The sequence below is a fragment of the Ursus americanus genome, chromosome 8 (assembly GCF_024610735.1).
Source record: "Ursus americanus isolate L20-20 chromosome 8, mUrsAme1.1.p, whole genome shotgun sequence".
NCBI classification, from domain to species: domain Eukaryota; kingdom Metazoa; phylum Chordata; class Mammalia; order Carnivora; family Ursidae; genus Ursus; species Ursus americanus.
In genome coordinates this window covers 50,983,714-50,999,833 of record NC_142134.1, presented here as the reverse complement: position 1 = coordinate 50,999,833, position 16,120 = coordinate 50,983,714, and the positions used below count along the sequence as shown (strand labels likewise).

Sequence of the window (16,120 nt, the reverse complement as noted above, 5' to 3'; positions counted from 1 at the left end):
TGTTGCTGTGTTTTGTTTTGGTTTGGTTTTTTTAGTAGGTATCAGGTGACATTTTTCTGTACTGTAAAAAAATAACTCAGTCCTGAAAATATCAAATCTGTTTCTGCCCACCTGCTCAGCAATACCCCAAGAAGGAAATAAATCTTCGAGACCACCATACTTCCTCCTATGCTTGATTCAGAATGCTAAGAAACCAAGATGAACAAAGCACTATTCACTTGAAGGCAGGCCATCAAAGGGGAGGAGAGGGATATTTATGCCAGTCCACAAAATGTTTAGTGTGCAACTTTTTAATTACTATATTTATGGTACTATCCATAACATATTCACAAACACAAATGCTCTACAAGGACATTAATCCTAAACAATTACATTAATGCTTCCCACCTCTCCTACAAATTCTTATTATGCAAAAACGCCAAGCATTCTCTCCAAAATAAACATTTCATGTCAACAACCACTTGTGCGACTAGCTCCCTTTTTAACTATTTTATGATATCGTAATATCTGTACTCAGGTATTTGCTGCTATTGACCTAAAAGAGAAGTTTGTAAACAAAGTGTTAAGAAAAAGAAAGACTTTGTTTAATGAACCATTTTTTGATACGAAAGCTGGTACAAGCTACTAAAAAAATCGGTTATGTTCTTCAAAAATGATATATTCTGTAACTCATTAAATTATAATTCTCTGCCTCACTATGCCATTGTAATATAATACTATGTAATTTCTGCTTTTTAGAAACCTCAAGGAATAAGAAGATATTGAGAATGATCAAGATTTTCATAATAGTTGAAGGACTACCCATCTAAGTAATAAAATGGGTTTAATTTCAACCATACTGGATTAATTTTTTTTTTCTAAAATGTCATGCTTTCTTGCGGCATTCAGAATATAATTAATCTTGGGTGACATGGGATCATCAGTATGACTACCAATTATCTTCCTGTGTTGGAAGAGAGAAGAACACTGAGGTAAGGGAGCTGGTCCAGCGGAAAGTAGGCAGAAGTTGAGTTTCTACCACCATGACCAGAGCTGGCAGGGGCGGAGTTCCTACCAAAGCAACAGAACACTCAGAATCAAAAGTAAGATACTGTTGACGTTCAAACAGCAAGGAAAGCACAGGTATAAAACCACTCTGGAGAGCTAAAGGTGAACTCCAAGTTACAGATCAGGTCTAGAGCCAAGCCGAGCCCGGATCCTAGTGGAAGATAAATCGATGGTGCGGATGGACAGGAGTAAGACTGGCTTCAAGTGTGCACAGCTGGGGGGTGCCTGGGTGGATCAGTTGGTTAAACGTCTGCCTTCGGCTCAGGTCACAATCCCAAGCTCCTCAGATCGAGTCCCGCATCGGGCTCCCTGCTCAGCACGGAGTCTGCTTCTCCTCCTCCCTCTCCCCTCTCCCATCCCCTCCCCGCTGCTCATGCTCTCTCTGTATCGGTTTCTCTCTCTCAAATAAATGAAATCTTTTTTAAAAATTTTAAAAAAGAAACTAATAAAAGAAAGTGTGCACTGCTGGTAACTAGACTAGACCTGCCTATAAAGAAAGGCCAGTGGCGAGACAAGCCTCCGACGCCCAGAGGGCTGTTCGCTCTTCCGCTCAAAGGTCACTGACCACTCTGCTTGAGGAGATGCTTTCCCTCCCTGCCCTTGTCCTCAAGAGTCAAGTCTCACTGTGGTCAGAGTAGGAACCTTTCCCTTTCTCAAGTTCGCTACAATTTTGGAAACCAAATAAAATGTAAAAGTATAAAAGAACTAAACTTAAAAATACCAAACTCCAGATAAGGTCTGAAGGGCACAGTGCACAGACTCTGAACCCATACCTGGGTAGCTGAGATGTCTTCTTTGGCCTAAAACATGCCCTGGGGGTGATATTTATAATTTGACTACTATTATTTAACAAGGATTTCCTTCAGAGAAATCCAATAGGCTGAATATCCAGAAACACAATGGAATCAATTGCTCTGATGGGAAGTATCTGGAGATGTGGGAATAAACTCAAAACTTGGGTGAATGAGGGCTTTGCCATTGGAGAAGTAAGTGGTTGGAGGAGAGTTCATTAGAATTCTATGCCTCATCTGTAAAATGGGTTAATGATACCTACCTTGCAAAGGCGTGAATGAGAACAAATGCATGGCTCAGACAATATTAACAAATAGCAATTAAACCTCAATTAAGTGAAAGTACTACACAAAAGCCCCTATGACACATGGATCTTTATTTAGAGCTGAGAAAGTCATCTGTCTCGTGCTTTCCACCCAAATCTCGCCAACTCATATGATAAGATTTCTTCCCCAAATTATTTTCCACAGAACTTTCCTTCTGGTTTATAAAACATTTTTAACTTAACTGCTTAAATAAAAAGTACAAGTACTACTACATTTTCAGATTTAAAAAGAAAACCACTAGAATGTAAAACTCTCCTATTACAATCTTTCTTCCTTAACTTTTTCTTATCCAAGTTAGTTCTTCTCTCTCTTTCCCATGTTTCTTTTTCTAAATCTTTGTGGATCTTTATTCTCACTCGAAGTTGAGGCTTGCAACAATAGTAACTAACGTCTTCATGGTATTTAGAAGTTTATAAAGCACTTTCGCATACATTACCTTATTTCCCTTAAATTACTTCAAGTAGTTTCTCTTTAGTTTCCCTTGCCCCACTTTCCAAAACACAGGCAGAACTTTCTAAAATCAGCAAAGAAGAAATTTTTATCCTCCCAACTGCCAACACATTAATACACAATACTTTGCAGAGTTGTCTAACGCAACTTAGACTCTATACAGTATACCTAAATCCTAACACATCCAATTCTTGCAAATTTTTTTTTTCCTCACCTGGTGATGATCTTTTGAAGTTAAAATACAGAGAGAAATATATAAACGTACCAACATCTTAAAATAAGACAGGTGAATCCCTTTAGGAGTCATCAAAAATAATAAATGAAAAATAAAAGGAAGTGGTGAAAAAAATTACAGAAAGAGAAAGAACAAAGTTCTTGTTTCAGCTTTCAGTAAAATTTCCATTACCTAGCTTATCAGAGCTATTTATTCTCCTGCTCTGCATTAAGTAATCTGATCCTTAAATCTGTGAAAACCACAAGGGATGCGCCCATCTCATTAAAAAAGATGATCTTTTGAGTTATGATAATGAGAAAGAGCAACTATTTTTGGTTTTAAGGACAGAAGCATTTCCTGCTTGTTGCTCAGAGGCAGCGACACTTCTAGTAACCTTTAGCACAAAACAGCTGCCTGGCACTCTTTACCTATCATGATGAAAACAGGAACCTTCAAATAGAAACGTTTCCTCTCTGAACCTCTCCATACTCTCAATCTTGATTTATCAACAAAGAACATGAGGTGTCTCGAACAGAAAAATATTAATTCTACCATGTGAAGGTAAACAGTATTTTTTTTTTTTAAAGATTCTATAAACTCTAGATTAGGCATCAGATCAGATTCCTCTATAGTCGTTCAAATCCTGCAAGACACAAAACCTTTAAAATCTGAATTGGCTTCCTCTCTGCTTTACAATAGTTGACTAAGTAAGGCCCATGATAATTTTACAGTAATCCATGCTATACCTTAATAACATGTTACACACTGTAAAAAAAGAAAGAAAGAAAGAAAGAAAGAAAGAAAGAAAGAAAGAAAGAAAGAAAGAAAGAAAGAAAGAAATCAGCTGTTACTGTTAAAATGGGAGTACTAAAAAAAATTTAAGGAAAAAGTTGAAAGAGAGATCGTATGTGGTCCTGACTCTGCTGTGGTGTTTACATGCTCAATAACATAAGCTTTGGCACATTATAGACCATTGCACATTTTACAAGAGATACTCTGAGTAATTTTATCCTAGAAATGGAGATGTCATGGTCTAATGTTCTACAGAATCTATAGCGATAACTCATGGAAACTCAGTATCCCATACAATACAACTGGGACCCCATAGAAAGGTATGTTTTTCAACCTTGGACACAACTCAAGTCAACCTAGCAGGAAATCTAAGAAAGATTGATCCAAGTGGGATTAAGGCCATGAAAAACCCTAAGGAATGGAAGTCATTTCTTTGTAATGTTGGAAATTATATGTTATTCCTGTGGCTGGGTTTAAGGTCACACTTCAAATTTATACCTTCGAGATAACTAACCCTTTTTCCTATTAGGTACTCAAATCAAGAAAGGGTGACACCCAGCTCATTTTGACAATGACAGTAACAATTTTTTAATGAAACTGAAAAGTATAGTAAATGGAATTCATCCTGAAATAACTAAATAAACTTTTCTTTAATGGACCAGACAACCATGAATCCGAATTGAAAGGCCAAATCTCAAAAGTCCATTAATAAGGATTTTCAGTTTTACGTGGTCAATTATGATCACATACTTAACTCCATTCCCTCCAAAACCCCACTAAATGACACTAAGCAAGAGGCAGAAATAAATTCACAAAGAGAAAAGAGAATGGAAGAGGAGAAAATTAATGGAAAAAATTTGGGAAGATAGAAATCAGATAGGCCAATGACGAGTAAATTTTCAGTGCAGGGACAGACAAAACTTAAATGCCTACAGACAGAACTGTCAGGAGGAAGCAAGCCAATATAGGGCATGGAACATTAGGAAAGTATAAATTCAAGCACAATTACATCAAAAGTCCAGGCTGGAAGGAGAGGGCAGCGTGGGGGTGCCACTGAAAATCGGAGGATTGCTTGCAAGATGTTTTAGGGAGTAAACTTGCAGACCCTTCCTCAGCCATGAAGCTTGTCAACTGTCTCTCCTTCCACCTCAGGTTTGCTCCCTGCAAAGCTTAAACCTGGGAAGGTCTGGACTCAGGAACACAAGGAACAGTGACACAGGTGGAGGCATCACACAGAAAGAGAGGACTGAGTGAAAATTGTACACTCTGAATGGAGAGACCCAAAGCCCCTTCCCTTGCTGGGCTCCTAGAGCAGCGGTCATGTAGGAGATTGGAACACTTTTCAGGAGCAACTAACCAGCCCAAGAAAAGAGATCTACAGTTACTAAAACTACGGAGAAAGGCGGCTTCTGAAAAGAAAAAATCATCCAGTCATAAGGTCACCAGTTGACGAGACAGAGAGCTTGTCAACCCGCTCACGCAGAGGGTTTCCAGTTTTCAGTGTCTCCACATACATCACATGGACAGCAAACAATCACCAGCCATGTGATAAAGAGTCTAATGTGACAAATAAAAATTTTAAGATAGAGTCAACGTTGGAAGCAGGATAAAAACTTCATATATACATTATTAACGGCAAGGGGTAAAAGATATTGCATCCATAAAGCAAAGAAGGAATAGGATGCCATAAAAATAGAAATATAGCTAGAGCAAGAAAGAATTCTTAAAAATTAATATTATGATCACAGACATAAAAAATCCACAGAACAGTTAAAAGATAATAAAAGTAAATGTTCCCCAAGAGTAGAAAAAAAGATGTATGAATAGAGGTCAGAAATTTTTTTAAACAATAAACTGAAAGAAAAATACAAAAGTTCCAGCATTTGACAAATAAGAGTTCCAGAAAAGAAAAGAATACAAAAAAAACAGTGGGAAGAAAATTATCCTCCACCCCCCCACACACACAAAAATCTTCACAATGAATGAAAAAAGTTATAGAGCAAGGCACATTATCATGGAATCCCAGAACATTAGGGGATTAAAAAAAAAAAAGACTCTAGATGCTCCCCCCCATCCCCTCAAAAAAGTTACATATAAAGTAACCAGATCAAAAAAGCATCCAACAATTCAATAATAAAATTGGAAGCAGGAGAATATGGAACGAGGTCTCCAAAACTCTCAGGGAAAATAATTTCCAACTTTAAGTTCTATATCAATCGTATGTGAGGAGAGACTAAATGATATTTTCACACACGCCAGATCTCAAAAAAAAAAAAAAAATACATTGTATACACTCTTTCTCAAGAAGCAACTGGGCAATGTGCCTCCCCAAAAGAGAGACAAAACCAAGAGAGATAGATGCCACCCATCTGGGTCAATCAAGAATTCCCAACACGATAGTGAAGGAAAATTCCAGGTCAACAGCTATGCATAAGGCCTCGAGAGTAAATGGTTCAGAATGGAGCAGGCAAGCAGGAGGCTCTGGAAAAAATGTCACACACACATACGCACACATTTAAGAACCAAGAGACGAACCTGTTGTGTTTGACCTTATTTGAGAATTTGGGGATGGGGCACCTGGGTGGCTCAGTCAGCTAAGTATCTGACTTCGGCTCAGATCATGATCTCAGGGTCCTGGGATCGAGTCCCACATTGGGCTCCTTGCTCGGTGGGGAGCCTGCTTCTCCCTTTGCCTGCCCCTCGCCCCCCCAAGCTCTCTCTCTTTCTCTGTCTCTCAAATGAATTGAGTAAAATCTTCAAAAAAAAAAAAAAAAAAGAATTTGGGGATGAATAAATGAATCAAAAAAAGAGAGAAACTTTAATATGCTGCACAAGGAAGAACATAAAATCATAGTGCACTGCATAACTTAGCTGTGAAAAATATTTACAATGAAAACAAATTGAGATATAACTGTCTTGGAGAGTGAAGGGCAGGTATTTCAGGGAGGGAGAATAAAACAGAGCTAACCCCTTAACTCCCTTCATAGGAATTCAATGTTTAATGGGTAAAATAGGACAAAAAATTTAAGAAATACTAACACAAACATTTTAATTAGCTATATGGAAGTAAATAATATAAGAAAAAGAGCTAGCTGAATGTAAAGTAATTGCCTCTCAGAGGTGGAAAATGACAATGCAAATAAGTAGGCAGGAATTTATAAGCTATATATGTATTATTGCAAATAAAAAATAAATTTTAAAAATGGTAGAAATGAATCAATAAATATGTAAACCACCCAAACACATAAGACAAATTAACAATGTGAAATTTCATTCTAAATATAAGTTAACAGATAAATCTAAATCTGTTTCTCCTAATTAATCAAATTACTAAAATTCAATTTAATGCATTTTATCTTTAAGTGGCAAGAAATGCACTTACAGGGGCGCCTGGGGGGCACAGCGGTTAAGCGCCTGCCTTCGGCTCAGGGCGTGATCCCGGCGTTCTGGGATCGAGTCCCACATCAGGCTCCTCCGCTATGAGCCTGCTTCTTCCTCTCCCACTCCCCCTGCTTGTGTTCCCTCTCTTGCTGGCTGTCTCTATCTCTGTCAAATAAATAAATAAAAAATCTTTAAAAAAAAAAATGCACTTACAAAGGTCAAATATGCCTAAATCATTAAGTCATACCTCTAGCTTTAATTAGCACATAATGAAAGGGTCCCTGGACACCAGTCACAAGGAAGAATCAGCCATCTTTGTTATTACCAAGTTCATTAACTACAGCTACAGATGTGTTGGCCACTCCCATTCTACCAGAGCCCTGACTGTGGCTTCTTACAGTGAAGATTTGTCCTTATTGAGGGGCTCAGGATGGAGAATATCCAGCATCTGCACCCTCTTCCTATATTTGGGCAATTCCTCACATGTGAGTATTGAGGAGAGCCACACCTTTCACCATAAAGGTAAAAATGGCTGGACACTCACCTTCCCAGACTCCCTTGCAGCTAAGGCATGGGTATACAACTTAGCCTTGGCCAACCCTGGATCTAGAGCTGGAAACCCAAAGAGGCAGGAGCAAAAGGAAATCACCGTGGGTAAGGGCAATGGCGACAACATCCAGTACCAGAGATAGCAAAGGCTGAGGTAACAGAGTCGGTAGCCAAGTGTCTTGTTCCATTGTTGTGGTCAACGTGAACCAGCATGGTCTCCTATCCAGTGATAGGGTCCATCCAACCCTGCATAGAACTAATCATATCAATGACCTTGGCTGTGAATCTGGCTGTGTAGTCTTTATTTGCTCCTGTCTTTTTTCCAACTTCCAGCAGTTCCAGAAACTACCCAATAACTGCTCAATAAATTCCTTCTCTGCTGAAATCATTCAGCCAGTCTCCATTGCTTCTAAGAAACTCTGCCTGATATCTTGTCCCAGGAGAGCCAGGAAGAGATATAGTTAGTTGTCTACTGAAGTTAAGAATGAAATGTTTATGCTCCATAAGATACCAAAGCAGAACCAAGGACATTTTTCCTCGGGGAAACATGAGGGAAGGTCAGGTTTTACGGTATAAAAAGAACTATGCTGCTGGGATGTTGTGGGTTAAAGAAGTTTCAACAGACTCATCAATTCTTTGAATTGTTTTCTCTCATTAGAAAACACATTCCCGGGGCGCCTGGCACAGCGGTTGAGCATCTGCCTTCGGCTCAGGGCGTGATCCCGGCGTTATGGGATCGAGCCCCACATCAGGCTCCTCCACTATGAGCCTGCTTCTTCCTCTCCCACTCCCCCTGCTTGTGTTCCCTCTCTCGCTGGCTGTCTCTCTCTCTGTCAAATAAATAAATAAAATCTTTAAAAAAAAAAAAGAAAGAAAACACATTCCCAGTTCAAATCCACTAACTGACTTTACGACCAGCCATGAGAATGTAATCAGTTTGTGAATTGGGAGTTGCCACTATTTACATCTGGCAAAAGACTCACACTCACGATTCTTATTGTTGTGAGTGGGCAGAAGAGCAGTGGGCGAGGAAGAACAATTTTCTTTGTCTTTCTGCTTAAAACAGAGTTTTCTGAGAGATGAGGCTGTTTGAAAAGCAGTGGTCAAGAACTGCGTGTGAATATGGAAATGCAAACCGAGGCACCCGAAGGTTTATATTCAACCGTAGAAACATCAATACTGCGGAAAAGCTGCACCCCTCAGCTGGGCGTACTGCAGCATATTTAGCTCCAAGTCGGAGAGAGCTGAAAACCCTGGGCAATTTATCTGCATGTGTCTCAGGCTAACCACACAAATTTTGCAGACGAAGCTAGAAGTGAAGATAGATTGCTTAGAACAAACTGTTGATGGGACCAAAAGGGCCTCATAAAAGAGTCAAATGCAGTCGTGACGTTAACAGAAACGGGGATGCAAAGAAAGCAAGCTTCACTCTGTGGTAGCTATTGTTTCTGGAAACTGAGGAGGTCTTTCACGACAAAGTTGAGCTACAGTTAAAGTCATGATACAGGACAACTACAGTTTCTGTTAGTTGTACAGAACAGGATTATACACACCCTGTAAAGAAGGCTTACGAAAGAAATGCAAAGCCTGATGTGTGCGTGTAATTTCCCTGCCTGTGGTCTTATTTCATAAAGACTTGCCAAGGGATCCATCCCTCAGTCACAGAAGTCGGGCTGTAAATCACCTTGGAAGAAATTAATTGTATTTCAGGGGTGATGTAAACACTACCTCAAATTCTATCATCTGCCAAACAATCGTTACCATCTAGTCCTCTGTGCAGTCAGTTTCCATGAAATATCTAACAGCCCCTGAAACAAGAGTTTCATTCTACAGTTGTCCAAGTGAATTATACTGTGCTCTCATAGTGTTTTGAAAAGCTGAGATAAATTTATCTCAGTCAATCCCAGATCCACAGCCGCCACCCCCCGCCTTGTTTCATCTGGGGATGACAATGGACAGTGATTCCACACAGCGATATGTGTATCAAAGTAAATACGCCATCTAATCACCACAGCTCCGCAAAGAACGAGGCACAATTCTGCTATTTAGGTTTCAGAAATGAAAAGAGAAAAGGGGAGAAAAAAAATCCCAAGAAATCCGTCTCAAAAGCTGTTTCCAAGACTACCTTTTTAAGAAATTTAAAAATAAGGGCCAGTTTTTTTATGCACAAGTGTGAAGGAGGCAAATTCATAGCTAGCTAATGAACCTCAAAATGGTGGAACCCTAAACGGCTATTTCCGAAACAGATTCATTGTATCCAAAGCCTGACCTAATGTTCAGGTATACAGAAAGATCTCTTTGTTTTTTCTCCCTCTACAGTGGCTTAAGAGATCACCCAGAAATTCACACAGAGGGGTTTTGTTTTGTTTTGTGTAGGTTCCAGTTCCAACCATTACAACTAGCAGAGTTTTATACGTTTACTGTAAGAATCTCTATTGGATTATATAATCTCACAAATATTTTCTTACTCTGAATTTTTTTTACTAAACAAATACGACAAGATGTAATTAAAATAGCACTGATTTCACCAATATCACAGAATACACACTGATAACTAATGAAGTTCTAAGGCAAGAATAAAATGATGGAAAAAAAGTAACTGAAAGCATGTCAAATGAAGAACCACCGACCCTTCGACACTTACCACAAACACAGCAGTTTGTAGCAGGTGTGGAAACGAGTGAGCCATGTGACACACTCACTGGCCAACGGAGCTTAGCATATTCGAGCAACACGACACGTGCAGCTGAATCAGAGACCTCCTGGAAAGATTTAGACTTCAAGGAAAAGAGGTTGGGTCAGTCAGATGTGGCCATATTCTGCCAGATTATTAAACCTATTATACCCATTTTTTTTAAATTTTGTGTGACATGGATATGTCCACACCTCTCCTATCTTTATAAAGGATACCAATCAACAACGCTGTCAAAATCAATTTCATGCAATTAAGGAACTTTACTGTATCCTGCCAATATCACTCATCATACTGCAGTATTTACTTTTGACTAGTCTGACTCTCCTACTAGACTATGAGATATTAGAGGTCAGAGGGGTATCCTATTGAACTTTTCATGCTTAGCTCTTGGCACACATAACAATCCATTATATTGCTGATGATGAATGAATGATGAATGAACGGTGTTACAGGAATGAACAGTGCTAACTGTTTATTTGGTGATTTATCTGAATACAAAGATTGATTCTTGATAACGAAGTAGTTCAGGAGCCTTCCACAAAGTTACATGTCATTAAGAAAAGGATAGAAATGAATATTTTAAAATATTCAAAAGAGGTATTCATTGAAACATTATTCATAATAGGAAAAATGACATTTTGAATTTTCAAAAATTGGGTAATGTGCTATTCTATTAGGGTCAGCCACTTCATAGATTATGGAACTATTAAAAATGACAAATATGAAGGCCTACAACAGAGGAAAGTTAAAATCCCATGCTAATAAAACAAATTATTTTAATCGTGAAAGGCTGGAAGATTTTCCCTTAAGATCACAAGGATGCCTGCTCTTGCCACTTCTGTTCAACACAGTACTGGCAGTCCTAACCAGAGCAATTGGGCAAGAAAAAGAAATAAAAAGCATCCAAATTGAAAAGGAATTAATAAAAATATCTCCATTTGCAGATGATCTGAAAACCCATCACAGATGTAGAATACCCTACAGATTCTACAAGAAATAATTCAAACTAATAAACGAATTTGGCAAAGGCACAAGGTATAAAATCAACACACAAAAATCATTTATGTTTCTATACACTAACAATGAACAATCCAAAATGGGAATTAAGACAACGATTCTATTTAGAATAGCATCAAAAAGAACAAAATACTTAGGAATAAACTAAACCAAGGAAAATCCACTGAGAACTACAAAATATAGTTAAAAGAAATTAAAGAAGAGTCAAATAAATAGAAAAACATCCAGTGTTCGTTGACTGGAAGACTGAAAATTGTCAGGATGTCAATACTACCCAAAGTGATACACAAATTCAAAGCAATCCTTATCAAAACCCCAGCAACATTTTTGTGGAAATAGAAAATCTGCACATACTCTCTCTTTTAATAAACTTCAAGGGTGAATCACTCCAAGTTACCAACAAACACTTATAATTAAACTATGAAGTAATATATTGAAGACTGCAAATTGGAAGCTACCATTCGGACACACAGAGGATCCAATATTTAAAATAGAGTGGCACTGGGTTACTAGAGAGGGAAGGGGTGGGGCAGGGGGTTAAGCAGGTGATGGGTATTAAGGAGGGCACTTGTGATGAGTGGGTCTTGTAGGTAAGTGAGGAATTACTAAATTCTATACCTGAAACTAATATTACACTGTATGTTAACTAGCTGGTACTTAAATAAAAACTTGGGGAAAAAAGTACTTGTTTTAAAATGAGAAAATAAAATAGAATGGCATCATCACCAATATTCAGGCTGACAATGGACCAAGTTCATGACTTTTTGCATGAGGCAATCACAGCAGAGATTTGGTAAGTCTGTCCTATCAGAAGACAAGTCTGTCATTGCACTTAACAAGCACACCAAGAGGGGCACCTGGGTTGAGCAGCCGGCTCTTGATCTGGGCTCAAGTCATGATCTCAGCGTCCTGGGATCGAGCCCCGAGTCTGGCTTTGTGCTCAGCAGGGAGTCTGCTTGAGGATTCTCTCTCTTCTTCTCCCTCTGCCCCTCCCCCGCATGCACGAGCGCGCGTGTGCTCTCTCCCAAATATTCTCTCTCTCTCTCAAATAAATAAATAAATCTTAAAAAAAAAGGCACATTAAGCGGATAGTATAATATCAAAATGACTGGAGGAATGGCCTTCTCCAGCAAACAGATGCCTGGGTCTTCACAAAACAGCTATAGTTACAAAGTGGAGGTAAGAATGGTAACTACCAACATCAGATACAGACAGGTTGAATCTGTTCCAAAACCATACTGTGTACTTATAGGAGTTATTATAGCTTCACAGAATTTCTGGTTGGACAAGGACCTTAAAAATCATATTGCATATGAAAATCATTTTCTGGATAAGAAAAGGAGTACCCCAGGAAGAGGTGCCTATGTATCTCAAGGTCACATAACCAGCAGGTGGCAAAACCAGAACTGCAATGTAGGTTTCCAGTGTTTCTCCATTTTCCCTAATGAAACGCCTGTGCTTGAGGTTGGAAGTACCACCTTAGTCTGCTGGCAGAAAAGGTCTGTACGTGGGGCACCTGGGTGGCTCAGTCCTTTAAGTATCTGCCTTCGGCTCAGGTCATGATTCCAAGGTCCTGGAATTGAGCCCCATATTGGGCTCCCCGCTCAGCGGGGAGTCTGCTTCTCCCTCTGCCCCTCCCCCTCCACTCATGCTCTGTCTCTCGCTTTCTCTCTCTCTCTCAAATAAATAATCTTTTAAAAAAAAAGGTTTGGGGGCGCCTGGGTGGCACAGAAGTTAAGCGTCTGCCTTCAGCTCAGGGCGTGATCCTGGCGTTATGGGATCGAGCCCCACATCGGGCTCCTCCGCTAGGAGCCTGCTTCTTCCTCTCCCACTCCCCCTGCTTGTGTTCCCTCTCTCACTGGCTGTCTCTATCTCTGTCGAATAAATAAATAAAAAATCTTTAAAAAAAAAAAAAAAAGGTTTGTTTGCCAGTTTTCTCCCCCTCCCCAGTTTTATTGGGATATAATTAACATATAACATTGTATTAGTCTAAGATTTACAACGTAATGATTTGATACATGTATATATTACAAAATGATCACCACAGTAAGTTTAGTTATCCATACATCCAACCATCCGCCATACAGTTACACATTTTTTTCTTGTGATGGGAACTTGTGAGATCTATTATCTTACCAACTTTCCAACACACAACACAGTATTGTTAAGTACAGTCATCAAACTGTACATTACATCCCCAGAACTTATCTTATAAGTGAAAGTTGGTACCTTTTGACCACCTTACCCCGTTTTCCCCAACCTCACCTCAGGCAACCATCATATCTGATCTCTGTTTCTTTAAGTTTGAGGGAGGGGGGTTAGATTCCATATATATGTAAAATCAATAGTATCTGTCTTTCTCTGCCTGCCTTACTTCACTTAGCATAATGCCCTTAAGGTCTACCCATAATGCCCTCAAGGTCCACTGCTGTAAATGGCAGAATTGCCTTCTTTTTTATGGCTTAATAATATTCCATTTTGTATATATGCCATGGTTTCTTTATCCATTCAGCCACTGATGGGCACTTGGGTCGCTTCTCTGTCTTGGCTATTGTAAATGATACAATGAACATGGGGGTGCAGATCTCTCTTCTGGATAGTGATTTCATTTCCTTTGAATACATACCCACAAATGGAATTGCTTGATCATATGGCAGTTCTATTTTTAATTTTTGGAGGAAACTCCATACTGTTTTCCACAGTGGCAACACATTTACAGTATTTTACAGTAATTTACGCTCCCACCAACGGTGCACAAAGATCCCTTTCTCCACATCCTCACCAACATTTATTATCTCTTTTTCATAACAGCCATGCTAACACCTATGAGGTAAACACGAAACAATTTGACGGCTCTTAACTACAGCACTATACGGAAACCAACTCACCCCTACTCTAGGAAAGGAACCTCCTAGGATTACACGGAAGCTTTCTAAACAATGATGCACTTTTTGATAGCTGGCTATGACCATCCCATCCCTAGGGAAAGGGGTTAGGTCTGCCCTGTGCAAGGGAGAATTCCCAACATCGATCTTCCTGGGAAGAGGCAGAGCCTGAGATGAGAAATGAGAAGGAGGAAGAAAGACTTGGCAGAAAGAAAACGGAAGTGCTCCCTCTTCCGAGCCTCATTCTCTCGGATGCCCAGACTCTACGTTCAGATATGCTGACAGTCATTTCTGGGAGTGAGAAGCGATGGTCTGCACAGAAAGTGGCCCGGTAAGGCCGCGTCTAGACTTGCTACATCCAGTAGCCAATTTGACGGGACTCTCCTGGTTTTGTGTCTTAAATTCAACTTTTATCTGCTATGGGTAATTATAGTAGATGAGGAATGGAGTGGAAAATGGGAAAGCAGAGTCTCCAAGGAGCCACCAGAGTGCTGGCAGCAATGATCAGTAAGGTCGTCAGCATACACAGGAACCTCTAAGACAGGACTCCTGGCGTGAACGCTGGCCTCACCCATCCAGTGAAGATGGTATCCTTTCTGGATCACGGGAGCTCCGAGGAGGGGGCGTTAGTTTTTAACAAGGAGACACAATGGGTTTGCTTGCAAACCATCCCCGATGAAACACACATTTCTCAATACCGAGAATACAGGCAACTGCGGCTGAGCACTGTGACGGCCACCCAGGAGGGTTACAGGCAGCATCCACTCCAACTGGCCAGACGCTGGGTGTTCGCCTTCCAGCAATCCTGCCTGTCTCCCCACCCTCAGTATCTGCTACTGATTCCTCAGCCGGGGAGAAAATTACCTTGTGTTATAATGCTTACAGTTTATCCCAGATTCAGGAATGAATAAACATCCTGTTACAAAACTCTAAGCAATAAATATCATTATTCCCATTTTATAGGCCAGAAAACCGAGGCTCAGAGAAAGAACTCACCCACAGATAGCCAGGCGCAGAGTCCGAATTTAATTCCAAAACAAGGAAGTTTTAGAATTATAGAGGAATAATCCCTCTACTTCGGAAATCTACCCTCCTACAAAAGATTTCACTGCAGGGAACAAGAACCTATGGGCCTTGAAGGCAAATGCATCACTGCCTCATAAAATATTAATATGGAAAAGACTGGTCATAGTATGATTTTAATCCCCCACCCAACTCTCATCCTGCAATCACTGTCAAGCACCACCTGAATACCTAAAACTTTTACACATCCCCGTAAGACAAAGTATTAGTCTGTTTCTTCAAAGCCATGTATATGAACTATAAAACCAATTTAACCCTATTTATCAAGAGAAAAACCTCAACATACATTCTATTAAAGCTTTGGGAGTCCCCATGTAAATGTCTCATTGGATTAAAATATTACCACCATTTTCAACAAATGACACAATTTAACGGTAGATTTAAGGGGAAAAATCTGAATTTAACAATTTTCCCTCCAGTCATTTCTTTAAACCTCTGACACAAGAAACTCTGTTCCCAGAAATTATTTCTTTTACTTTCTACTCACAGAACAAATGAAAATACATCTGAATTAAATTACCAGTGCTGTGGAAACAGTGAGACACTAAGTCAAAACTAGTGATGATGACATGATTTGCTCCAATGATGCCAGATTCCCTAAACACTACCCATCATCGTGATAACCTTAAAATGCCCTTTCTCTTATGGCTATGCCAGCCATTAGTTGTAATTAAAGTTCATTTTGTCAAAATCAGCTTATTTTGCTCAACATCTGATTCTTTTCAGTTACCACTCATTGGCTCTCCTTTCTACTTATCCTAAGAGACCAGACACTAGGCCAACAGGTCATTTACTGGTACTACATGCACATTAGGTGAATTCATCAAAGTAATCTGAATGCTGTAGGATTTCCGTTCAGAGACACAGAATGTCACCAAAGGGTGGCCAT

The 16,120-nt window shown here is 39.6% G+C and overlaps 1 protein-coding gene across 8 annotated transcripts in view; it reads right to left on the bottom strand.

The window, feature by feature from the left end:
- APBB2 (amyloid beta precursor protein binding family B member 2) overlaps positions 1 to 16,120 on the bottom strand; it is a 358,694-nt gene that overhangs the window by 229,123 nt on the left and 113,451 nt on the right. For 2 of the 8 annotated variants that reach the window (XM_087864178.1, XM_087864181.1), the window contains one exon: positions 7,004 to 7,167. The exons of the other annotated variants lie outside the window; for them this stretch is intronic. The gene's annotated coding sequence lies outside the window, so the exon portion shown is untranslated. The remainder of the gene's footprint in view (positions 1 to 7,003; positions 7,168 to 16,120) is intronic. 8 annotated transcript variants of the gene reach the window in all.